Raw genomic sequence first — 20,886 nt, forward strand, 5'->3', positions numbered from 1 at the left:
TGCATCACTTCTACTTTGTAAAAACTTCTCATATGCTAACTTTTTCTCCCTTACTACTCTCTTTACATCATCATTCCACCAATCGCTCCTCTTCCCTCCTGCACCCACTTTCCTGTAACCACAAACTTCTGCTGAACACTCTAACACTACATTTTTAAACCTACCCCATACCTCTTCGACCCCATTGCCTATGCTCTCATTAGCCCATCTATCCTCCAATAGCTGTTTATATCTTACCCTAACTGCCTCCTCTTTTAGTTTATAAACCTTCACCTCTCTCTTCCCTGATGCTTCTATTCTCCTTGTATCCCATCTACCTTTTACTCTCAGTGTAGCTACAACTAGAAAGTGATCTGATATATCTGTGGCCCCTCTATAAACATGTACATCCTGAAGTCTACTCAACAGTCTTTTATCTACCAATACATAATCCAACAAACTACTGTCATTTCGCCCTACATCATATCGTGTATACTTATTTATCCTCTTTTTCTTAAAATATGTATTACCTATAACTAAACCCCTTTCTATACAAAGTTCAATCAAAGGGCTCCCATTTTCATTTACACCTGGCACCCCAAACTTACCTACCACACCCTCTCTAAAAGTTTCTCCTACTTTAGCATTCAGGTCCCCTACCACAATTACTCTCTCACTTGGTTCAAAGGCTCCTATACATTCACTTAACATCTCCCAAAATCTCTCTCTCTCCTCTGCATTCCTCTCTTCTCCAGGTGCATACACGCTTATTATGACCCACTTCTCGCATCCAACCTTTACTTTAATCCACATAATTCTTGAATTTACACATTCATATTCTCTTTTCTCCTTCCATAACTGATCATTTAACATTACTGCTACCCCTTCCTTTGCTCTAACTCTCTCAGATACTCCAGATTTAATCCCATTTATTTCCCCCCACTGAAACTCTCCTACCCCCTTCAGCTTTGTTTCGCTTAGAGCCAGGACATCCAACTTCTTTTCATTCATAACATCAGCAATCATCTGTTTCTTGTCATCCGCACTACATCCACGCACATTTAAGCATCCCAGTTTTATAAAGTTTTTCTTCTTCTCTTTTTTAGTAAATGTATACAGGAGAAGGGGTTAATGATTTTCTTTTATATTGACAGTATGACTATGAAAGCCGTTTCGTTGATGGGACGAAGTATTAAGTCCACATGGATGACCCTGACAGTCATGTCCGAGACTCCTATTATCAAATTGTGATGGAAGCCACTCCAGATAGTTCTTCCGGCCATTGTTCCAAAAGCTCATCCTCTGGCAAATAACCATGCTGTTCGAGTTCTTTCTTCTCCATTCTTCCGTCATACTACTTGCCTTATTTACCAAGAGGACGTTTATAATAAAGGAGATATTACCAAGGACACTTGCAAACTCATTACTGCGACCTATTGTTGTATGGGGGGGGGTGGTATATCTTCGAAATGGGTCATCCTGTGTTATTTAACTATTGTAAGAGAAAATGTTCATCACTTAATATTATAGCGCGAAAGTTCCCGTTTATAGCTAAAATAGAGACTTTCAGCGTTATATTATTATCTGTTAATATATGAAAAATACCATGGAATTATCACTATTTTGTTATTATTATCACTATTATTTTAGTATTATTGTTAGGTAGGATTTCTTGTGTATATAGAGTTTAAGTCTCGAACCATCCGGTGAATTGTTCAATTGTTTATGTCCGGCTGGCGGACGTTTGGGTCAGCTGATCCAACCTGACGACGCGTCAACAGACTGGCAAGTACAGTGGACCCCCGCATACCGGACGCCTTGCATAACGGACAATCCGCATACCGGACACTTTGATCGCTAAAATTTTGCCTCGCATACCGCCCAAAAACCCGCTCAGCACCCTTCGTCCGAGACGCGTCCAATGTGTGGCCTGAGCCAGCCTCATATGTTCCGCCGGTGGCATTGTTTACCAGCCAGCCTCCGCGGTAACATTCAAGCATACAATCGGAATATTTCGTATTTTTACAGTGTTTTCGGTGCTTTATCTGGAAAATAAGTGACCATGGGCCCCAAGAAAGCTTCTAGTTCCAACCCTACAGCAATAAGGGTTAGAATTCCAATAGAGATGAAGAAAGAGATCATTGATAAGTATGAAAGTGGAGTGCGTATCACCGACCTGGTCAGGTTGTACAAGAAACCCAAATCAACCATCTCTACTATTGTGGGCAACAGAAAGGCAATCAAGGAAGCTGTTCTTGCCAAAGGTTTAACTGTGTTTTCGAAACAGAGATCGCAAGTGATGGAAGATGTTGAGAGACTCTTATTGGTGTAGATAAATGAAAAACAGCTAGCAGGAGATAGCGTTTCTCAAGCGATCATAAGCGAAAAGGCTAGGAAGTTGCATGAGGATTTAATTAAAAAAAGGCCTGCAACTAGTGATGATGTGAGTGAATTTAAGGCCAGCAAAGGTTGGTTTGAGAGATTTAAGAAGCGTAGTGGCATACATAGTGTGATAAGGCATGGTGAGGCTGCCAGTTCGGACCACAAAGCGGCTGAAAAATATGTGCAGGAATTCAAGGAGTGCATAGAAACTGAAGGACTGAAACCTGAACAAGTGTTTAATTGTGATGAAACAGGCCTGTTTTGGAAGAAAATGCCAAGCAGGACCTACATTACTCAGGAGGAAAAGGCACTCCCAGGACATAAGCCTATGAAAGACAGGCTTACTTTGTTGATGTGTTCCAATGCTACTGGTGATTGCAAAGTGAAGCCTTTATTAGTGTATCACTCTGAAACTCCCAGACCGTTCAGGCAAAAGAATGTCCTCAAGGAAAATTTGTGTGTGCTGTGGAGGGCAAACAGTAAGGCATGGGTCACTAGGGACTTTTTCTATGACTGGTTACACCATGCATTTGCCCCCAATGTGAAAGATTACCTAACTGAAAAGAAATTAGAACTTAAGTGCCTCCTGGTGTTAGACAATGCCCCTGGTCATCCTACAGACGTGGCAGAGCGACTTTATGGGGACATGAAATTCATTAACATCAAGTTTTTGCCTCCTAATACCACTCCTCTCCTGCAGCCCATGGACCAGCAGGTTATTGCAAACTTCAAAAAACTGTACACAAAAGCTCTGTTTGAAAGGTGCTTTGTAGTGACCTCAGAAACTCAACTGACTCTAAGAGACTTTTGGAGAGATCACTTTAATATCCTCAATTGTATAAACCTTATAGGTAAGGCTTGGGAGGGAGTGACTAAGAAGACCTTGAACTCTGCTTGGAAGAAACTGTGGCCAGAATGTGTAGACAAAAGGGATTTTGAAGGGTTTGAGGCTAACCCTGAGAGGAGTATGCCAGTTGAGGAATCAATTGTGGCATTGGGGAAGTCCTTGGGGTTGGAGGTTAGTGGGGAGGATGTGGAAGAGTTGGTGGAGGACGACAATGAAGAACTAACCACTGATGAGCTGATAGATCAACTTCAAGAGCAAGAGGCCAGACCTGAGGAAACTGGTTCAAAGGAGGGGAGAGAGAAATTGAAGGAATTGCCTACTACAAAGATTAAGGAAATGTGTGCAAAATGGCTTGAAGTGCAAACCTTTTTTGATGAAAATCACCCTCACACAGCTATTGCAAGCCGTGTTGGCAACCTGTACACTGACAATGTTGTGAAACACTTTAGGGAAGTCATAAAGGAACGAGAGGTACAGGCCACTATGGACAGATATGTTGTGCGAAAGAAGTCCAGTGACTCTGAAGCTGGTCCTAGTGGCATTAAAAGAAGAAGGGAAGTAACCCCAGAAAAGGACTTGACACCTCAAGTCTTAATGGAAGGGGATTCCCCTTCTAAACACTAACACTCTCTCTCCCCTCCTCCCATCCCATCAATCATCACCAGATCTTCAATAAAAGTAAGTGTCATGTAATTGTGCATGCCTTTTTCAGTTTGTGTGTATTAAAATTAACATTTCATGTGGTAAAATTTTTTTTTTCATACTTTTGGGTGTCTTGCACGGATTAATTTGATTTCCATTATTTCTTATGGGGAAAATTCATTCGCATACCGAACATTTCGCATAACAGCCAGCCCTCTTGCATGGATTAAGGTCGCTATGCGGGGGTCCACTGTAGTCAGTCTGCTCCCTGCTCTAGCCCTGACAACTGATCGTATATTGGCTCTTACGGTGTACAGTTTGAATGGTTTTGAGAATTGGACTCTAAAGCTGACTCAGTTTGTTCCTCATTGCTCTGAAAGATTCTTTTGATATTTATATTCTTGGTCAGTTCAGTAATTATTATTGAAAGAATTAAGAGTAAGACGGAAAATAGGATAGCAGATGAACAAGGAGGCTTTAGGAAAGGTAGGGGGTGTGTGGACCAGGTGTTTACAGTGAAACATATAAGTGAACAGTATTTAGATAAGGCTAAAGAGGTCTTTGTGGCATTTATGGATTTGGAAAAGGCATATGACAGGGTGGATAGGGGGGCAATGTGGCAGATGTTGCAGGTGTATGGTGTAGGAGGTAGGTTACTGAAAGCAGTGAAGAGTTTTTACAAGGATAGTGAGGCTCAAGTTAGAGTATGTAGGAAAGAGGGAAATTATTTCCCAGGCCTTAGACAAGGATGTTTGATGTCACCGTGGTTGTTTAATATATTTATAGATGGGGTTGTAAGAGAAGTAAATGTGAGGGTCTTGGCAAGAGGAGTGGAGTTAAAAGATAAAGAATCACACATAAAGTGGGAGTTGTCACAGTTGCTCTTTGCTGATGACACTGTGCTCTTGGGAGATTCTGAAGAGAAGTTGCAGAGATTGGTGGATGAATTTGGTAGGGTGTGCAAAAGAAGAAAACTGAAAGTGAATACAGGAAAGAGTAAGGTTATGAGGATAACAAAAAGATTAGGTGATGAAAGATTGGATATCAGATTGGAGGGAGAGAGTATGGAGGAGGTGAATGTATTCAGATATTTGGGAGTGGACGTGTCAGAGGATGGGTCTATGAAAGATGAGGTGAATCATAAAATTGATGAGGGGAAAAGGGTGAGTGGTGCACTTAGGAGTCTGTGGAGACAAAGAACTTTGTCCTTGGAGGCAAAGAGGGGAATGTATGAGAGTATAGTTTTACCAACGCTCTTATATGGGTGTGAAGCATGGGTGATGAACGTTGCAGCGAGGAGAAGGCTGGAGGCAGTGGAGATGTCATGTCTGAGGGCAATGTGTGGTGTGAATATAAGAACATAAGAACATAAGAAAGGAGGAACACTGCAGCAGGCCTGCTGGCCCATACTAGGCAGGTCCTTTACAATTCATCCCACTAACAAACATTTGACCTACCCAATTTTCAATGCTACCCAAGAAATAAGCTCTGATGTGCAAGTCCCACTCAAATCCAACCCATCCCACTCATGTATTTATCCAACCTAAATTTGAAACTACCCAAAGTCCTAGCCTCAATAACCCAACTAGGTAGACTCTTCCACTCATCTACTACCCTATTTCCAAACCAATACTTTCCTATGTCCTTTCTAAATCTAAACTTATCTAATTTAAATCCATTACTGCGGGTTCTCTCTTGGAGAGATATCCTCAAGACCTTGTTAATATCCCCTTTATTAATACCTATCTTCCACTTATACACTTCGATCAGGTCTCCCCTCATTCTTCGTCTAACAAGTGAATGTAACTTAAGAGTCTTCAATCTTTCTTCATAAGGAAGATTTCTAATGCTATGTATTAATTTAGTCATCCTACGCTGAATGTTTTCTAACGAATTTATGTCCATTCTGTAATATGGAGACCAGAATTGAGCTGCATAATCTAGGTGAGGCCTTACTAATGATGTATAAAGCTGCAGTATGACCTCTGGACTTCTGTTGCTTACACTTCTTGATATAAATCCCAGTAATCTATTTGCCTTATTACGTACGCTTAGGCATTGCTGTCTTGGTTTAAGGTTGCTGCTTACCATAACCCCCAAGTCCTTTTCGCAATCTGTATGGTTAAGTTCTACATTATTTAACTTATAAGTGCTAGGGTTATGGACACTCCCGAGCTTCAGAACCTTGCATTTATCTACATTGAACTGCATCTGCCACTTTTCTGACCAAGAGTAGAGTTTGTCTAAATCCTCCTGAAGTTCCCTAACATCTACGTTTGAATCAATTATCCTACCTATCTTCGTGTCATCGGCGAATTTGCTCATATCACTAGTAATTCCTTCATCAAGATCATTGATATATATTATAAACAACAACGGGCCCAAGACTGATCCCTGTGGAACGCCACTTGTTACTGATCCCCACTCGGATTTAACCCCATTTATGGACACTCTTTGCTTCCTGTCTGTGAGCCATGATTCGATCCACGAGAGCACCCTTCCCCCAATGCCATGAGCTGCTACTTTCTTCAACAGTCTTTGGTGCGGAACTCTATCAAATGCCTTACTAAAATCTAAGTAAATAATGTCAAATTCTTTATCGTGGTCAACAGCCTCAAAAGCTTTACTGAAGAAAGTCAATAAATTAGTTAGACAAGACCGGCCTCTTGTGAATCCATGCTGAGTATCATTAATCAAGCTATGCTTATCGAGATGGCTTCTTATAATCTCAGCTATAATTGACTCTAGTAATTTGCCTACAATTGAGGTCAGGCTTATTGGGCGGTAATTTGACGGTAACGACTTGTCCCCTGTTTTAAAAATAGGAATTACATTAGCCATCTTCCACATATCAGACAGTGCACCTGTTTGAAGAGATAAATTAAAAATATTAGTTAATGGTTCACAGACTTCCATTTTGCATTCCTTTAGAACCCTTGAAAAAACCTCATCAGGACCCGGTGACTTATTTTGCTTCAGTCTGTCTATCTGCTTCACAACCATTTCACTAGTGACTGTGATGTTACATAATTTATCTTCTTCTGATCCACTATAAAAATTAATTACCGGAATATTATTAGTGTCTTCCTGTGTAAAAACCGAGAGAAAATAATTATTTAAAATCGAGCACATTTCATTCTCTTTGTCAGTAAGATGCCCATAGTTATTTTTAAGGGGACCTATCTTATCTCTGACTTTTGTTCTATAGACCTGGAAAAAACTTTTTGGGTTAGTTTTAGAATCCCTAGCAACTTTAATTTCATAGTCCCTTTTAGCTTTTCTTATCCCCTTTTTAATGTCCCTCTTAATGTCAATATACTGATTCATAAGATGACCCTCGCCTCTTTTGATACGCCTATAAATTCCTTTCTTATGCCCTAGTAGATATTTCAGCCTATTATTCATCCATTTTGGGTCATTTCTATTTGATCTAATTTCCTTATAAGGGATAAACGTTCTTTGAGCAGCATGTATTGTGTTCAGAAAACTGTCATATTGATAGCTCTCTTCGTTACCCCAGTCAACAGATGATAAGTGTTCTCTAAGCCCATCGTAATCTGCTAAGCGAAAATCTGGGACTGTTACTGAGTTATCCCTACTATCATACTTCCATTCAATTCTACATGTAATTGATTTGTGGTCGCTAGCACCCAGTTCCTCTGAAACTTCTAAATTATTAACAAGGGATTCATTGTTTGCCAGAACTAAGTCAAGCAGGTTATTACCCCTTGTAGGTTCTGTCACAAACTGCTTCAAAAAACAATCCTGAACTACTTCTAAGAAATCGTATGATTCTAAATTCCCAGTCAAGAAATTCCAATCAATATGACTAAAGTTAAAGTCTCCTAGAATTACTACATTATCGTGCCTTGTGGCCCTAAAAATTTCCTCCCATAGTAGTCTCCCCTGGTCCCTATCTAAATTTGGGGGACGGTATATCACACCTAAAATTAATTTTTCATGCCCCTCTGAAAATTCTATCCAAACAGACTCTGTATGTGTTACTTCAGACTTAATACCCGTTTTTATGCAACAGTTCAAGCGATCTCGGACATACAATGCCACCCCACCCCCTTCCCGATACTTCTATCTACTTGGAACAATTTAAAACCCTGAATGTGACATTCTGCAGGCATGTCCCGACTTTTTGAATTAAACCACGTCTCAGTAATGGCAAATACATCTATGTTACCTGCACTAGCAACTAGTCTCAACTCGTCCATCTTATTCCTAGCACTGCGACTATTTGTGTAATAAATATTTAATGACCCTCCTATCTCTTTACCCTTCCTGCTCCTTTCTGTTATTCCACTAAACCTATTACTGTCATTGTCAATTAGTGCCACTGGCTTTTCAATATCCTCCTCATTTTGCCTATTACTAGTTCTCCTAGTACTCATGTTACTACCCTGCGACTTCACAGTTTTCCCGCCAAAACCCATACCACTAACTATTCCTAGTTTAACCCTTTGAGGGTTTTGGTCGTACTAGTACGTCTTACGCGTAGGGGTTTTTGACGTACTAGTACTCATAAATTCTAGCGGCCTCAAATCTAGTGGGAGAAAGCTGGTAGGCCTTCATATGAAAGAATGGGTCTATGTGGTCAGTGTGCACAGTCTAAAAAAAATCCTGCAGCACACAGTGCATAATGAGAAAAAAAAAACTTTGACCATTTTTTTTTAATAAATCAGCGACTTTGCAGTGTATTTTCGTATGGTATTTATTGTTGTATTCTAGTTTTCTTGGTCTCATTTTATAGAATGGAAGACATATTACAGAAATTGAGATGATTTTGACTGGTTTTACAATGAAAGGTGCCTTGAAATTGAGCTCAAAGTAGCAGAAATATTCGATTTTTACCAAACTTCAAAAGTAAACAAATCGTGCCAAGCGTGCAATACACGTCAACTGGTGAGTCTAATATTCTTTCACAAGTGCACCAATAATATTTATACCATTTTTTACACTAATGCAGTAGTCTGCATAACAGTAAATCTTATATTTTTTGTGAAAATAAAAATTCAAAGTGGAAAGCAAAAGAATATAAGAGGGGCCTTGAGACGTGACTAATGACAAGAGGAAATGTCATTTTAGTGCCAGGAATGTCTTTCTTGTTTATTCTGGACCCTATTCGGAAATTGGCATCTTTTGAAATTTGTGTGAAATTGGCAAAATTGCTAAATTCTGACCACTGTACTGGATAGTTGAATTTCATAAATGGGTGGTTTCTTGCACCCATTCGATAGAAAAAATGGAGTTCTAGCGAAATATTCATGTTTTTTGTCGACTAGTACAGTGAAATTGGCCGAAAATGGGGCTCAAAGTGGGCAAAAACGCCGATGCGTAAACATCGCTGAGACCGCTAACTTTGCGAGAGCATAATTCCGTAAGTTTTCTATCAAATTTCAAACTTTTGGTGTCTTTATGATCGGGAAAAGATTCTCTTATCTTTTCATAAGAGAAAATAATTTTTTTTTTTTTTTAAATTTGGCCGACCCTGAGAACGAGTTTCGGAGAGGGCCTGTCGACCCTCAAAGGGTTAAAGACCTAACAGCTCCCTCCACTGCATTGGCCAGTGCTCCCACCCCACACCTAGACAAGTGAACCCCATCCCTGGCATACATGTCATTTCTGCCATAGAAGAGGTCCCAGTTGTCAATGAATGTTACCGCATTTTCCTTACAGTATTTGTCCAGCCAGCAATTGACACCAATTGCTCTGGACAACCATTCATTTCCAACTCCTCTCCTTGGCAAAATGCCACATATGACAGGTTTCCCACCCTTCTTCCTAATTATCTCTATTGCTGACCTATACCTGCTAATCAGGTCCTCACTCCTACGTCTGCCAACATCGTTGCCTCCAGCACTGAGACAGATAATAGGATTGCTCCCATTACCTCTCATGATGTCATCCAGATGGCTAACAATATCCTTCATCCCAGCCCCAGGAAAACACACTCTCTGCCTCCTACTCCTATCCTTCAAACAGAATGCCCTATCCATGTACCTAATCTGACTATCCCCAACAACAACAATGTTTTTACCTTCCTTGGTGTCGTCCGTAGTGATGCTCCGAGTAGTCGACTCAAATTCGCCAGGTAGCATTACACCACTTGTAGAATTCATCATGACGTTCTCGATGGTCTTCGTTGGGGTTTCTAGGGATGTCTCACTCACGTCTGCCAATGCTACCTTGGTGCTCGTTGTGGAATTCCCAGTAGAACACTCACATTCGTCAGGTAGCACCGAGAATGAGTTGGAAGTATCCACGGCAGTCTTCTGGTTTCTCGTTGTTTCTGCCTCTCCAACCGTTTTCTTAATCCTCAGCTTGGTTCCATGTTGCCCGACCACTGACCAAGCTCCCCTCTTAACCTGGGGACTCACAACAGGAGGATTACTACGAATCTTCTTGTTCTCCTCCGTTAATCGCCGTATCTCCAGTTTAGCAACTCTGAGTTCTTCTCTCAGCTGCTGGTAAAGCTGCTCAAGAGAGGGCATCCTGGTTCAGATTCACAGAGAGCACACAAACAGGTCTTCACAGAGCTAAGTACACGTCACGTCATAGTTTGGAAGTTAGGAGGAGGTGCGGGATTACCAAAACTGTTGTCCAGAGGGCTGAGGAAGGGTTGTTGAGGTGGTTCGGACATGTAGAGAGAATGGAGCGAAACAGAATGACTTCAAGAGTGTATCAGTCTGTAGTGGAAGGAAGGCGGGGTAGGGGTCGGCCTAGGAAAGGTTGGAGGGAGGGGGTAAAGGAGGTTTTGTGTGCGAGGGGCTTGGACTTCCAGCAGGCATGCGTGAGCGTGTTTGATAGGAGTGAATGGAAACAAATGGTTTTTAATACTTGATGTGCTGTTGGAGTGTGAGCAATGTAACATTTATGAAGGGGTTCAGGGAAACCGGCAGGCCGGACTTGAGTCCTGGAGATGGGAAGTACAGTGCCTGCACTCTGAAGGAGGGGTGTTAATGTTGCAGTTTAAAAACTGTAGTGTAAAGCACCCTTCTGGCAAGACAGTGATGGAGTGAATGATGGTGAAAGTTTTTCTTTTTCGGGCCACCCTGCCTTGGTGGGAATCGGCCAGTGTCATAATAATAAAAAAAAAAAAGTTTAGTAATCCAAAGAGATACTTTACGGCCAGATTCAAAGGTCTTGTTAAATCTTGTACCTTTTGTATTTTGAGTTTACAGTCTTGTTAAGACAAAGACATAAATGTTATTGAAGACTTAAATACAGGAAGAATAATTAAACTTCCTTATTAATGTGACATTTCCATGATTTTGAACTAAATGTATATAGGAAATTTATTGTACAAAGTATTAAGTTACATTAACTACAAAGAGAAGATAAAGTATTGTATTTAAATACTTTAATAAATCTGAATATTATTCTATGGAGTTTCCCAGTTGAAATTATTTCCCCTAGACTCTAAAATACCTTTAAATAACTCAGATCCAAAAAATCTTGTTGCATAAGAAATAAATGGTAACAGGCCACATTCTGAAGTTCTTTAAAAAATTTCTTATTCGCAACAACGTGCAACTATGACCACCCTAGAAAATGCCATGCCCATATGACAACAGGAAAATGCAAACTCCCTTCCTGTAAGCTTTTTCACCCTGAAATGTGTACCTCTTCAGTACAGGAAAGACTGTGCTATAACTTAAATTGCCAGGCACACCATCTAAAGGGGACAAAAAGATACAAAACATCCAGGCCATGGGAAAACCTGGGTAGCCACAGCCACTCAAGAGGGAGAGGTCTTTTAGTGCCAGGAAAGAAAAAAAACTGGCAGGAAATGGCAGAAATCGTACACCAAATCCAGTCATTCCTGGAGTGGAACCACAGTCGATGGCCTCCACTCCAAACCAACAGATACAGATACTAATGCCGGAAAAAAAATCCCCCCCCAGTACCAACAATACCACCAGTCCGATGACATTCTTCTTTGCAAATATACAGGGTCTAAAGCCAGCAACAAACAACAAAATAACTTTCATCCGTGGACTGCTTGCAGAGGCAAAGGCAATGTCCGTGGCTTTCACTGAGACCCACATAAAGGATCACTTGGACAACGAAATATGGATCCCAGGTTACAAGCTATACAGATGTAACAGAGTGGACAGGCAAAAGGGGGGGGGGCCTGTACATTGCAGAGTCACTTGTTTGCACAGAACTGCTTAATGCCTCAAATGATGCAGTGGAAGTTTTAGCAGTAAAGGTCGAGAACCAAAACCTAGTCATTGTGGTAGTCTACAAGCCTCCGGATGCAACATCCCAGCAATTCCAGGAACAGCTGTTAAAACTTGACCACTGTCTGGAAAATCTTCCAGCTCCTGCACCCAAGATCTTGCTCTTGGGGGATTTCAACTTAAGGCACCTAAAATGGAGGAAAATAGCAAATAATATTGTTGCAGTAATAACACCAGGAGGCAGCTCTGATGAAAACTCCCACTCACACGAGCTTTTAAATCTCTACACAAAATTCAATTTAAACCAGCAAATAATAGAGCCTACTAGACTGGAGAATACACTAGACCTCATCTTCACTAACAATGATGATCTGATAAGAAATGTCACCATATCAAAAACAATATACTCAGATCACAACATAATTGAGGTTCAGATATGTATGCGTGGAGCCCCAGACCGACATAATGAGATTAGTCACGAGGGAGCATTCACCAAATTCAACTTCAATAACAAAAACATAAAGTGGGACCAAGTAAACCAAGTCCTAACCGATATAAGCTGGGAAGATATACTAAGCCCACAGACATACACAGACCCCAACTTATGCCTAGAACTGATTAACTTGGTGGCACTCGATGTATGCACAAGGCTTATTCCTCTAAGAAAAAGGAGGAGTAGATGTATAGAAAGAGACAGGCGCTCCCTTTACAGGTGATGGAAAAAAATAACAGAGCAGCTAAAAGAGGTCAATATATCTGAAATGCGTAGGGAGACACTGGCCAGAGAAATAGCAAGCATCGAACTTAAGCTAAAGAAATCTTATAGGAGTCAGGAATCGTGGGAAGAACTAAAAGCCATAAATGAAATCGAAAGAAACCCAAAGTATTTCTTCTCCTATGCCAAATCAAAGTCGAGAACAACGTCCAGTATTGGGCCCCTACTTAAACAAGATGGGTCCTTCACAGATGACAGCAAGGAAATGAGTGAGCTACTCAAGTCCCAATATGACTCAGTTTTTAGCAAGCCACTAACCAGACTGAGAGTCGAAGATCAAAATGAATTTTTTATGAGAGAGCCATAGAATTTGGTTAACACAAGCCTATCCGATGTTATCCTGACGCCAAATGACTTCGAACAGGCGATAAATGACATGCCCATGCACTCTGCCCCAGGGGCAGACTCATGGAACTCCGTGTTCATCAAGAACTGCAAGAAGCCCCTATCACGAGCCTTTTCCATCCTATGGAGAGGGAGCATGGACACGGGGGTCGTCCCACAGTTACTAAAAACAACAGACATAGCCCCACTCCACAAAGGGGGCAGTAAAGCAACAGCAAAGAACTACAGACCGATAGCACTAACATCCCATATCATAAAAATCTTTGAAAGGGTCCTAAGAAGCAAGATCACCACCCATCTAGAAACCCATCAGTTACACAACCCAGGGCAACATGGGTTTAGAACAGGTCGCTCCTGTCTGTCTCAACTATTGGATCACTACAACAAGGTCCTAAATGCACTAGAAGACAAAAAGAATGCAGATGTAATATATACAGGCTTTGCAAAAGCCTTCGACAAGTGTGACCATGGCATAATAGCGCACAAAATGTGTGCTAAAGGAATAACAGGAAAAGTCGGTCGATGGATCTATAATTTCCTCACTAACAGAACACAGAGAGTAGTCGTCAACAGAGTAAAGTCCGAGGCAGCTACGGTGAAAAGCTCTGTTCCACAAGGCACAGTACTCGCTCCCATCTTGTTCCTCATCCTCATATCTGACATAGACAAGGATGTCAGCCACAGCACCGTGTCTTCCTTTGCAGATGACACCCGAATCTGCATGACAGTGTCTTCCACTGCAGACACTGCAAGGCTCCAGGCGGACATCAACCAAATCTTTCAGTGGGCTGCAGAAAACAATATGAAGTTCAACGATGAGAAATTTCAATGACTCAGATATGGTAAACACGAGGAAATTAAATCTTCATCAGAGTACAAAAAAATTCTGGCCACAAAATAGAGCGAAACACCAACGTCAAAGACCTGGGAGTGATCATGTCGGAGGATCTCACCTTCAAGGACCATAACATTGTACCAATCGCATCTGCTAGAAAAATGACAGGATGGATAATGAGAACCTTCAAAACTAGGGAGGCCAAGCCCATGATGACACTCTTCAGGTCACTTGTTCTATCTAGGCTGGAATATTGCTGCACACTAACAGCACCTTTCAAGGCAGGTGAAATTGCTGACCTAGAATATGTACAGAGAACCTTCATGGCACGCATAACGGAGATAAAACACCTAAATTACTGGAAGCGCTTGAGGTTCCTAAACCTGTATTCCCTGGAACGCAGGCCGGAAAGATACATGATTATATACACCTGGAAAATCCTAGAGGGACTAGTACCGAACTTGCAAACGAAAATCACTCACTACGAAAGCAAAAGACTTGGCAGACGATGCAACATCCCCCCAATGAAAAGCAGGGGTGTCACTAGCACGTTAAGAGACCATACAATAAGTGTCAGGGGCCCGAGACTGTTCAACTGCCTCCCAGCATACATAAGGGGGATTACCAACAGACCCCTGGCAGTCTTCAAGCTGGCACTGGACAAGCACCTAAAGTCGGTTCCTGACCAGCCGGGCTGTGGCTCGTACATTGGTTTGCATGCAGCCAGCAGTAACAGCCTGGTTGATCAGGATCTGATCCACCAGGAGGCCTGGTCACAGACCGGGCCACAGGGGCGTTGATCCCCGGAACTCTCTCCAGGTAAACTCCAGGTATACAGTGGACTCTCGACATTCGATACTAATCCGTTCCTGAGAGCTATCGAATGTCGAAAATATCGAAAGTCGAATTAATTTTCCCTATAAGAAATAATGGGAATCAAATTAATCCATGCAAGACACGCAAAAGTATGAAAAAAAAATTTACCACATGAAATATTAAGTTTAATGCAATAGAATAATTACAGCCGGGCTGTGGCTCGTACGTTGGTTTGCGTGCAGCCAGCAGTAACAGCCTGGTTGATCAGACTCTGAACCACCAGGAGGCCTGGTCACAGACCGGGCCGCGGGGGTGTTGACCCCCGGAACTCTCTCCAGATAAACTCCAGGTAATAACAATAACAATAGATTAATAACAATAGAATAATTGACACTTACCTTTAATAAAGATCTGATGATTGATGGGATGGGAGGAGGGGAGAGTGTGGATGGTGTTAGTGTTTAGAAGGGGAATCCCCTTCCATTAGGTCCGGACTTGAACTGGCCGCCTTACCATGCTTTACCACACTGTGTAAGCCACTACGATTCTTAAATCTTTCAAACCAACCTTTGCTGGCCTTAAATTCACTCACATCACCACTAGTTGCAGGCAATTTCTTTACCAAATCATCATGCACTCCGACACATGCACTCCACTTTCATACTTTGCAATTATCTCTTTCTTCATTTCAATAGTCATGATGAGGGAAAAGTTCAATAGATAGGAGTAGCAAGGAAGTATATAGTAACAATAGATTCATTGCCGGCTACTTGTTAAGGTAGGGTAAGTCCAGCTCCCGCTATTCCCCCCCCCTTTTTCCCCCTCCCCGAAAGTGATAGTTTGATTGCCGGCTGCTTGTTAAGGTAGGGTCAGTCTAGCTCCCGCTATCCGTTCCCCTCCCTCTCCCCCCCCAAAAGGTGACGTGTGGGGCTCCGGTCTAACAGTAAATCACTCGACTCACAGCTCCCAACACAACTTTGCACCCTTAAACCTAAGGAGTGGCATCGATACCTACCCTGTGCTTTGTTTGCCATGAGGGAAGTTCCCAGTGACTCTTTGGGGTTTTCACCTTTTGAACTTCTCTATGGTAGACAGGCCAGAGGCCCATTGTCCATCCTTCATGACTTATGGACTAATGAGGATGTAAAGTCTTCTTATCAGTTTCTCCTTGACCTTAGATCCAAACTTGAGGAGACCTCTGACATAGTTTCGAAAAACTTAAGCTTGTCAATGGACCAGTATAAAACCCATTTTGATTCCAAAAGTCAGAGGAGAAGTTTTAAAGTAGGAGATGAAGTTCTTGTACTTTTGCCTATCAAGTCAAATAAATTATTAGTAGCATGGAAAGGTCCATATAAAGCATTAAAAATTTGTGGGAAAGTTGACTACCTCATAGAAGTCAAGCAGAAACCTAAGTTTTATCATATCAACATCCTTAAGAAATATTACCGAAGAAATTTGGTCAACTGCCTTAATAACTTTGACTTAGTTTTTCCACACGAACTTGATAAAACAACTGAAGAATGTAAGGTGTGCGTAATTGACACCTCTAACTTAGACTATGATGAAGAACTACATGACTTGGTGACTCTTGACCACTCGGGCACAACCAACATTAATATTAATGAATCTTTGGATGACCATAAGAGACATGAACTACTTCAGACGTCTTTACTGATATTCCAGGTGTTACCTCCACGGTAGTCCATAAGATTGACTTAGTGACGGACAATCCTATCAAACGAAAATTATACCCAGTTCCAGTTCACCTTAGGGATGCATTTGACCGAGAGGTAGACAAATTATTAAAACTAATGATCACTGAACCTTCAGTATCTGCATATTGCTCACCAGTAGTCATGGTTAAAGAGGAGGATAATTCATATAGACTTGCTATTGACTTCAGAGGCCTTAATGCTATAACTCGGTGGGATGCTGAGCCTATGCCCTTAAAAGATAGTGATCTACACAAATTTTATAACGCTTCCTTCTTTTCAGAGATTGATATTGTGCAGGCATATTATTACAACCCAGGATTCCAAATGGCCTGTTACCCCGGGTGTAATGGGAGCAAATAAACACAGTAGAAAAAGTTTAGACTTATATTATCCTTCACCAGTTTAGAACAGCAATATGTACACTATGTACAGTGATAAGTATAGTGCACTCCACGGTAAGCAAAGCAGAAATAGAAGCCACAAGATAGCAGACCGTGCTTCAACCAGCTCTAGAATGGGAATGACAAGGGCAGACAGGAGAGCGGTACCCACATAACCTCTGCGATTGCCAAAACCATCTTCTTATTGGCTAGAACCTGGTCACTAGTTGAACGACGGGGCCCCATCATCAACTCTTAGCAACCTGGTTCGCTGGTTGGGGGAGATAGCCTGTAAATGAGGGTGTGTACGTGCGCCGAATAAAGGTTACGTACTCTTTGCATGCCACACCCCCACCCCGAGAAGGCTCAGGATTAGGCTGCCACCTCCCAGTGGTAACCGTGCCGCCATGGCATAAAATAATGGGACCGCCTTTCCTCTCCACCATCCAACTCTTTGATAGAGCTCAGCTTTTCTCGTGACCAAAAGCCAAACCCTAAACTTAGAGTGAGACAGCAGTCAGACAGGCTAGCATAGGTCCAAGATACAGGCGGACGGTAGCCCGCATCCCCTCACTAAAAAAAACCCCCACACCAGGGGATAAAAAAAAGAGCATGAAAAGGGGTTACCACAAATAACATCCTAACCTAAATAAAATATTATTAGACTCTAGATAAAGAGTCTGCCAACATATTTTCTTTGCCGGCAATATATTTAATAAAAATATTGTAGGGCTGCAGCCTTAGCGTCCAGCGCATAAGCCTTGTGTTGTGGTTCTTCATGGCTTGGAGATATACTAGAGGATTGTGATCACTGTAGACTGTGACCACCTGAGATGTCTGGCCCACATAAACATCGAAATGCTCCAAAGCCAGTACCAGCGTGAGGGCTTCTTTTTCAATGGTAGAATAAGCCCTCTGATGCGGCTGGAACTTGGCTGAAAAGTATGCTACAGGCTGCAACTCCTTGTTCCCGATTTGTAATAGTACTGCCCCAACCCCAGACTCACAAGCATCAACCTGTAATGAAAAAGGTTTGGAGAAGTCTGGAGACAAGAGAATGGGTGCAGTGCACAATAATCTTTTTGCTTTATTAAAAGCAGTGTTACAGTCTGACGTCCAATTAAAGGGAACTTTATGACTGGTAAGAGAGGTAAGAGGGGCTACAATATCTGAGAAATTCTTACAGAATCTTCTGTAAAATCCTATCATGCCTAGGAAACGTTGAAGAGATTTCTTATCATGAGGAACTGGATAATCTTTAATAGAAAGAACTTTAGCAAGTTTAGGTGCAACTTTACCACTACCTACTTCATGGCCTAGAAAAGTGACAGTGGCCTGGCCAAAGGAAGATTTAGATAAATTAACTGTTAAATGGGAACTCTTAAAGGTCTCAAACAGAGCCTTAAGTCTAAGTAGGTGTTGATCCCAAGTATCAGACACCACAACAATATCATCTAGGTACGCTGCCGTGCCTTCAAGTCCTTTAACCCTTTGAGGGTTTTCGTCGTACTAGTACGTCTTACGCGTAGGGGTTTTTGACGTACTAGTACGCATAAATTCTAGCGGCCTCAAATCTCGCGCGAAAAGGCTGATAGGCCTAGGTGTGAGAGAATGGGTCTGAGTGGTCAGTGTGCGCGGTAGAAAAAAAATCTGGGACCCAGTGGTGCATTGTGGGAATGCCCTCTTAGTAAACAATGTCCACCATGCCTCGCGGTAAGAAGCTCCTCACTCCTCGGCGAATTGGGACACTTTTGTTCCCCAGTGACAGTTCTAATAGTGATGGAAGTGCCAGTGAAGATGAGTTTCGTGGTTTTAGTGAGGTTTTGACCGAAACTAATGACCATAATATCGGTAATAGTGAAGAAAACCCAGACGACCCTCAGCCTTCCACCTCTGGTGCTGGGCCCTCGTGTTCACGTTCAGTTGTTCCAGAACCCAAGAGGAAACTTCTATTTTCCCAAATCCCAGACTCAGATGAGAGCATGGGTGATGATAGTGATAGTGAATATGAACTACAAGCTCTTCAAACTAGTTCCAGTAGTGATAGTGAAGTGCAATATTCCCCAGTGAAGCGTCAGTATATACGACGATATATGCGCTCTGGAAGTGTGCCATATGTTATACCAAGGGGAAGGAGTGTATCTCGGAGTACATCCCGTGGCTGTACAACAGGAACAGACAGTGAAAATGACGAAGATACTGTTGCAATTGGGATGGAAAATGTGCGTGGTGGTAGTGGTGCCGGCGGTGAGGCACCAGCAGTGGGCCATGCTGCCACCCACGCTGCCAGCCACGCCGCTGCCTCAGCTGATCTAGAACAAAGGCCACCATCCCCCACTCCCCCACCACACCAGCCTCCACAACCACAACCTCCACAACCACAACCTCCACAACCACAACCACCTGTCATTGTCCAGTACCCACCAGCAGACCGCACCTGGGATTGGCAGGAAGCTGTCAATTTTGTTCCAAATCCCCACCAGTTTGATGGCAGCCAAAGTGGAATACGGCCATCTTGTGCACTTGGGAACAATGCCACTGAACTGGAATGTTTCGAGTTATTCTTTGACGAACCACTGATGAAAAGTATTGTCATGGAAAGCAACACATACTACGAGTACACCATGGCAAACACAATACTTTCACCAAAATCACGTCTACACCAATGGAAGGAGGCAACTGTGGCTGAGATGTATCTTTTCTTTGCCACAATAATGCTTATGCCACATGTGTATAAGCACAAAGTGAAATCATACTGGTCAACAGACCCCCTGATTGCAACACCAGGTTTCAGTGATATAATGCCAGTGAATCGATTTGTGCTAATGTTACGTATGCTTCACTTCTCAGATAAAACCAGGCCTGACAGAACTGACAGGTTATATAAGATTAGGAATGTGTTTGTGTATCTGAAACAGAAATTCAGTACTCATTTTTATCCCTTCAGGAAGCTTGTAATTGACGAGTCTTTGATTCTGTTCAAAGGAAGACTCTCTTTCAAGCAGTACATACCAAGCAAGAGGAAACGCTTTGGTATAAAGTTGTTTGTGCTTTGTGATTGTTACAGTGGTCTGGTATTGGATATTATTGTGTACACTGGAAGTTATACATTGCAAAATACCAGGAAGTTATTGGGCATCTCAGGTGATGTGGTTCGAACAATGATAGAACCATACCTTGGTAAGGGGCATATATTATATACAGATAACTGGTACACAAGCCCCTCACTCAGTGATTTTTTGCGAGTGAACATGACAGATGTGTGTGGCACAGTGCGTGCAAATCGGAAACAAATGCCCAGGTTTGATGCTGGCACTCGCAGAGGTGAGGTGCAGGCGTTTGCTGCCAATGACATCATGGCATTTCGGTGGCATGACAAACGAGATGTCACACTGTTGTCATCAATTCACCCTAATGAAATGGCAGACAGTGGCAGGCAGCATAGAGAGAGAAATGAACCCATTCTAAAACCTGCAGCTGTGATTGATTACACCTTCAACATGCGTTCAGTGGACAAATGTGACATGCAGATTGGGTTTGCTGATTGTGTTCGCAAGAGTTATAAGTGGTACATCAAACTGTTTTTCCATCTTCTGGACATTTCCATGCTCAATGCTTATAATATGTATAAGATGAGCACCAGAAACAAACCACAGTACGGCGAATTCTGTTTGTCTGTCATCAGACAAATAGTATTCAAGTACCAAGGAAATGCACCTGCAATTGACCGCCCACCAAATTATCAACAACTACCTGCTCGTCTGAAGCATGGTGATCACTTCCTGGTAAAACTGCCTGCTACTGCTTTGAAGAAAAAGGCTCAGAAGAGGTGTTACGTCTGTTCACATACAAAAAAACGCCCACGACAACGCAGAGACACTCGTTTTATGTGTGAGGAGTGCAAAACTCCACTGTGCATGACACCATGTTTCAAAGAGTTCCACAGGCTGCAGAACTTCTAGAAACATGTCCTGT

At 42.2% G+C, this 20,886-nt stretch overlaps 1 long non-coding RNA gene across 1 annotated transcript; it reads left to right on the top strand.

The window, feature by feature from the left end:
• Positions 1-6,637: 6,637 nt before the first annotated feature.
• On the top strand, positions 6,638-9,167 carry LOC138852953 (uncharacterized). The gene is made up of 2 exons (XR_011392203.1): positions 6,638-6,743; positions 8,311-9,167. It is a non-coding gene; the product is annotated as an uncharacterized lncRNA (long non-coding RNA).
• Positions 9,168-20,886: the final 11,719 nt, after the last annotated feature.

Source organism: Cherax quadricarinatus, chromosome 19, assembly GCF_038502225.1.
Source record: "Cherax quadricarinatus isolate ZL_2023a chromosome 19, ASM3850222v1, whole genome shotgun sequence".
Lineage (NCBI taxonomy): Eukaryota > Metazoa > Arthropoda > Malacostraca > Decapoda > Parastacidae > Cherax > Cherax quadricarinatus.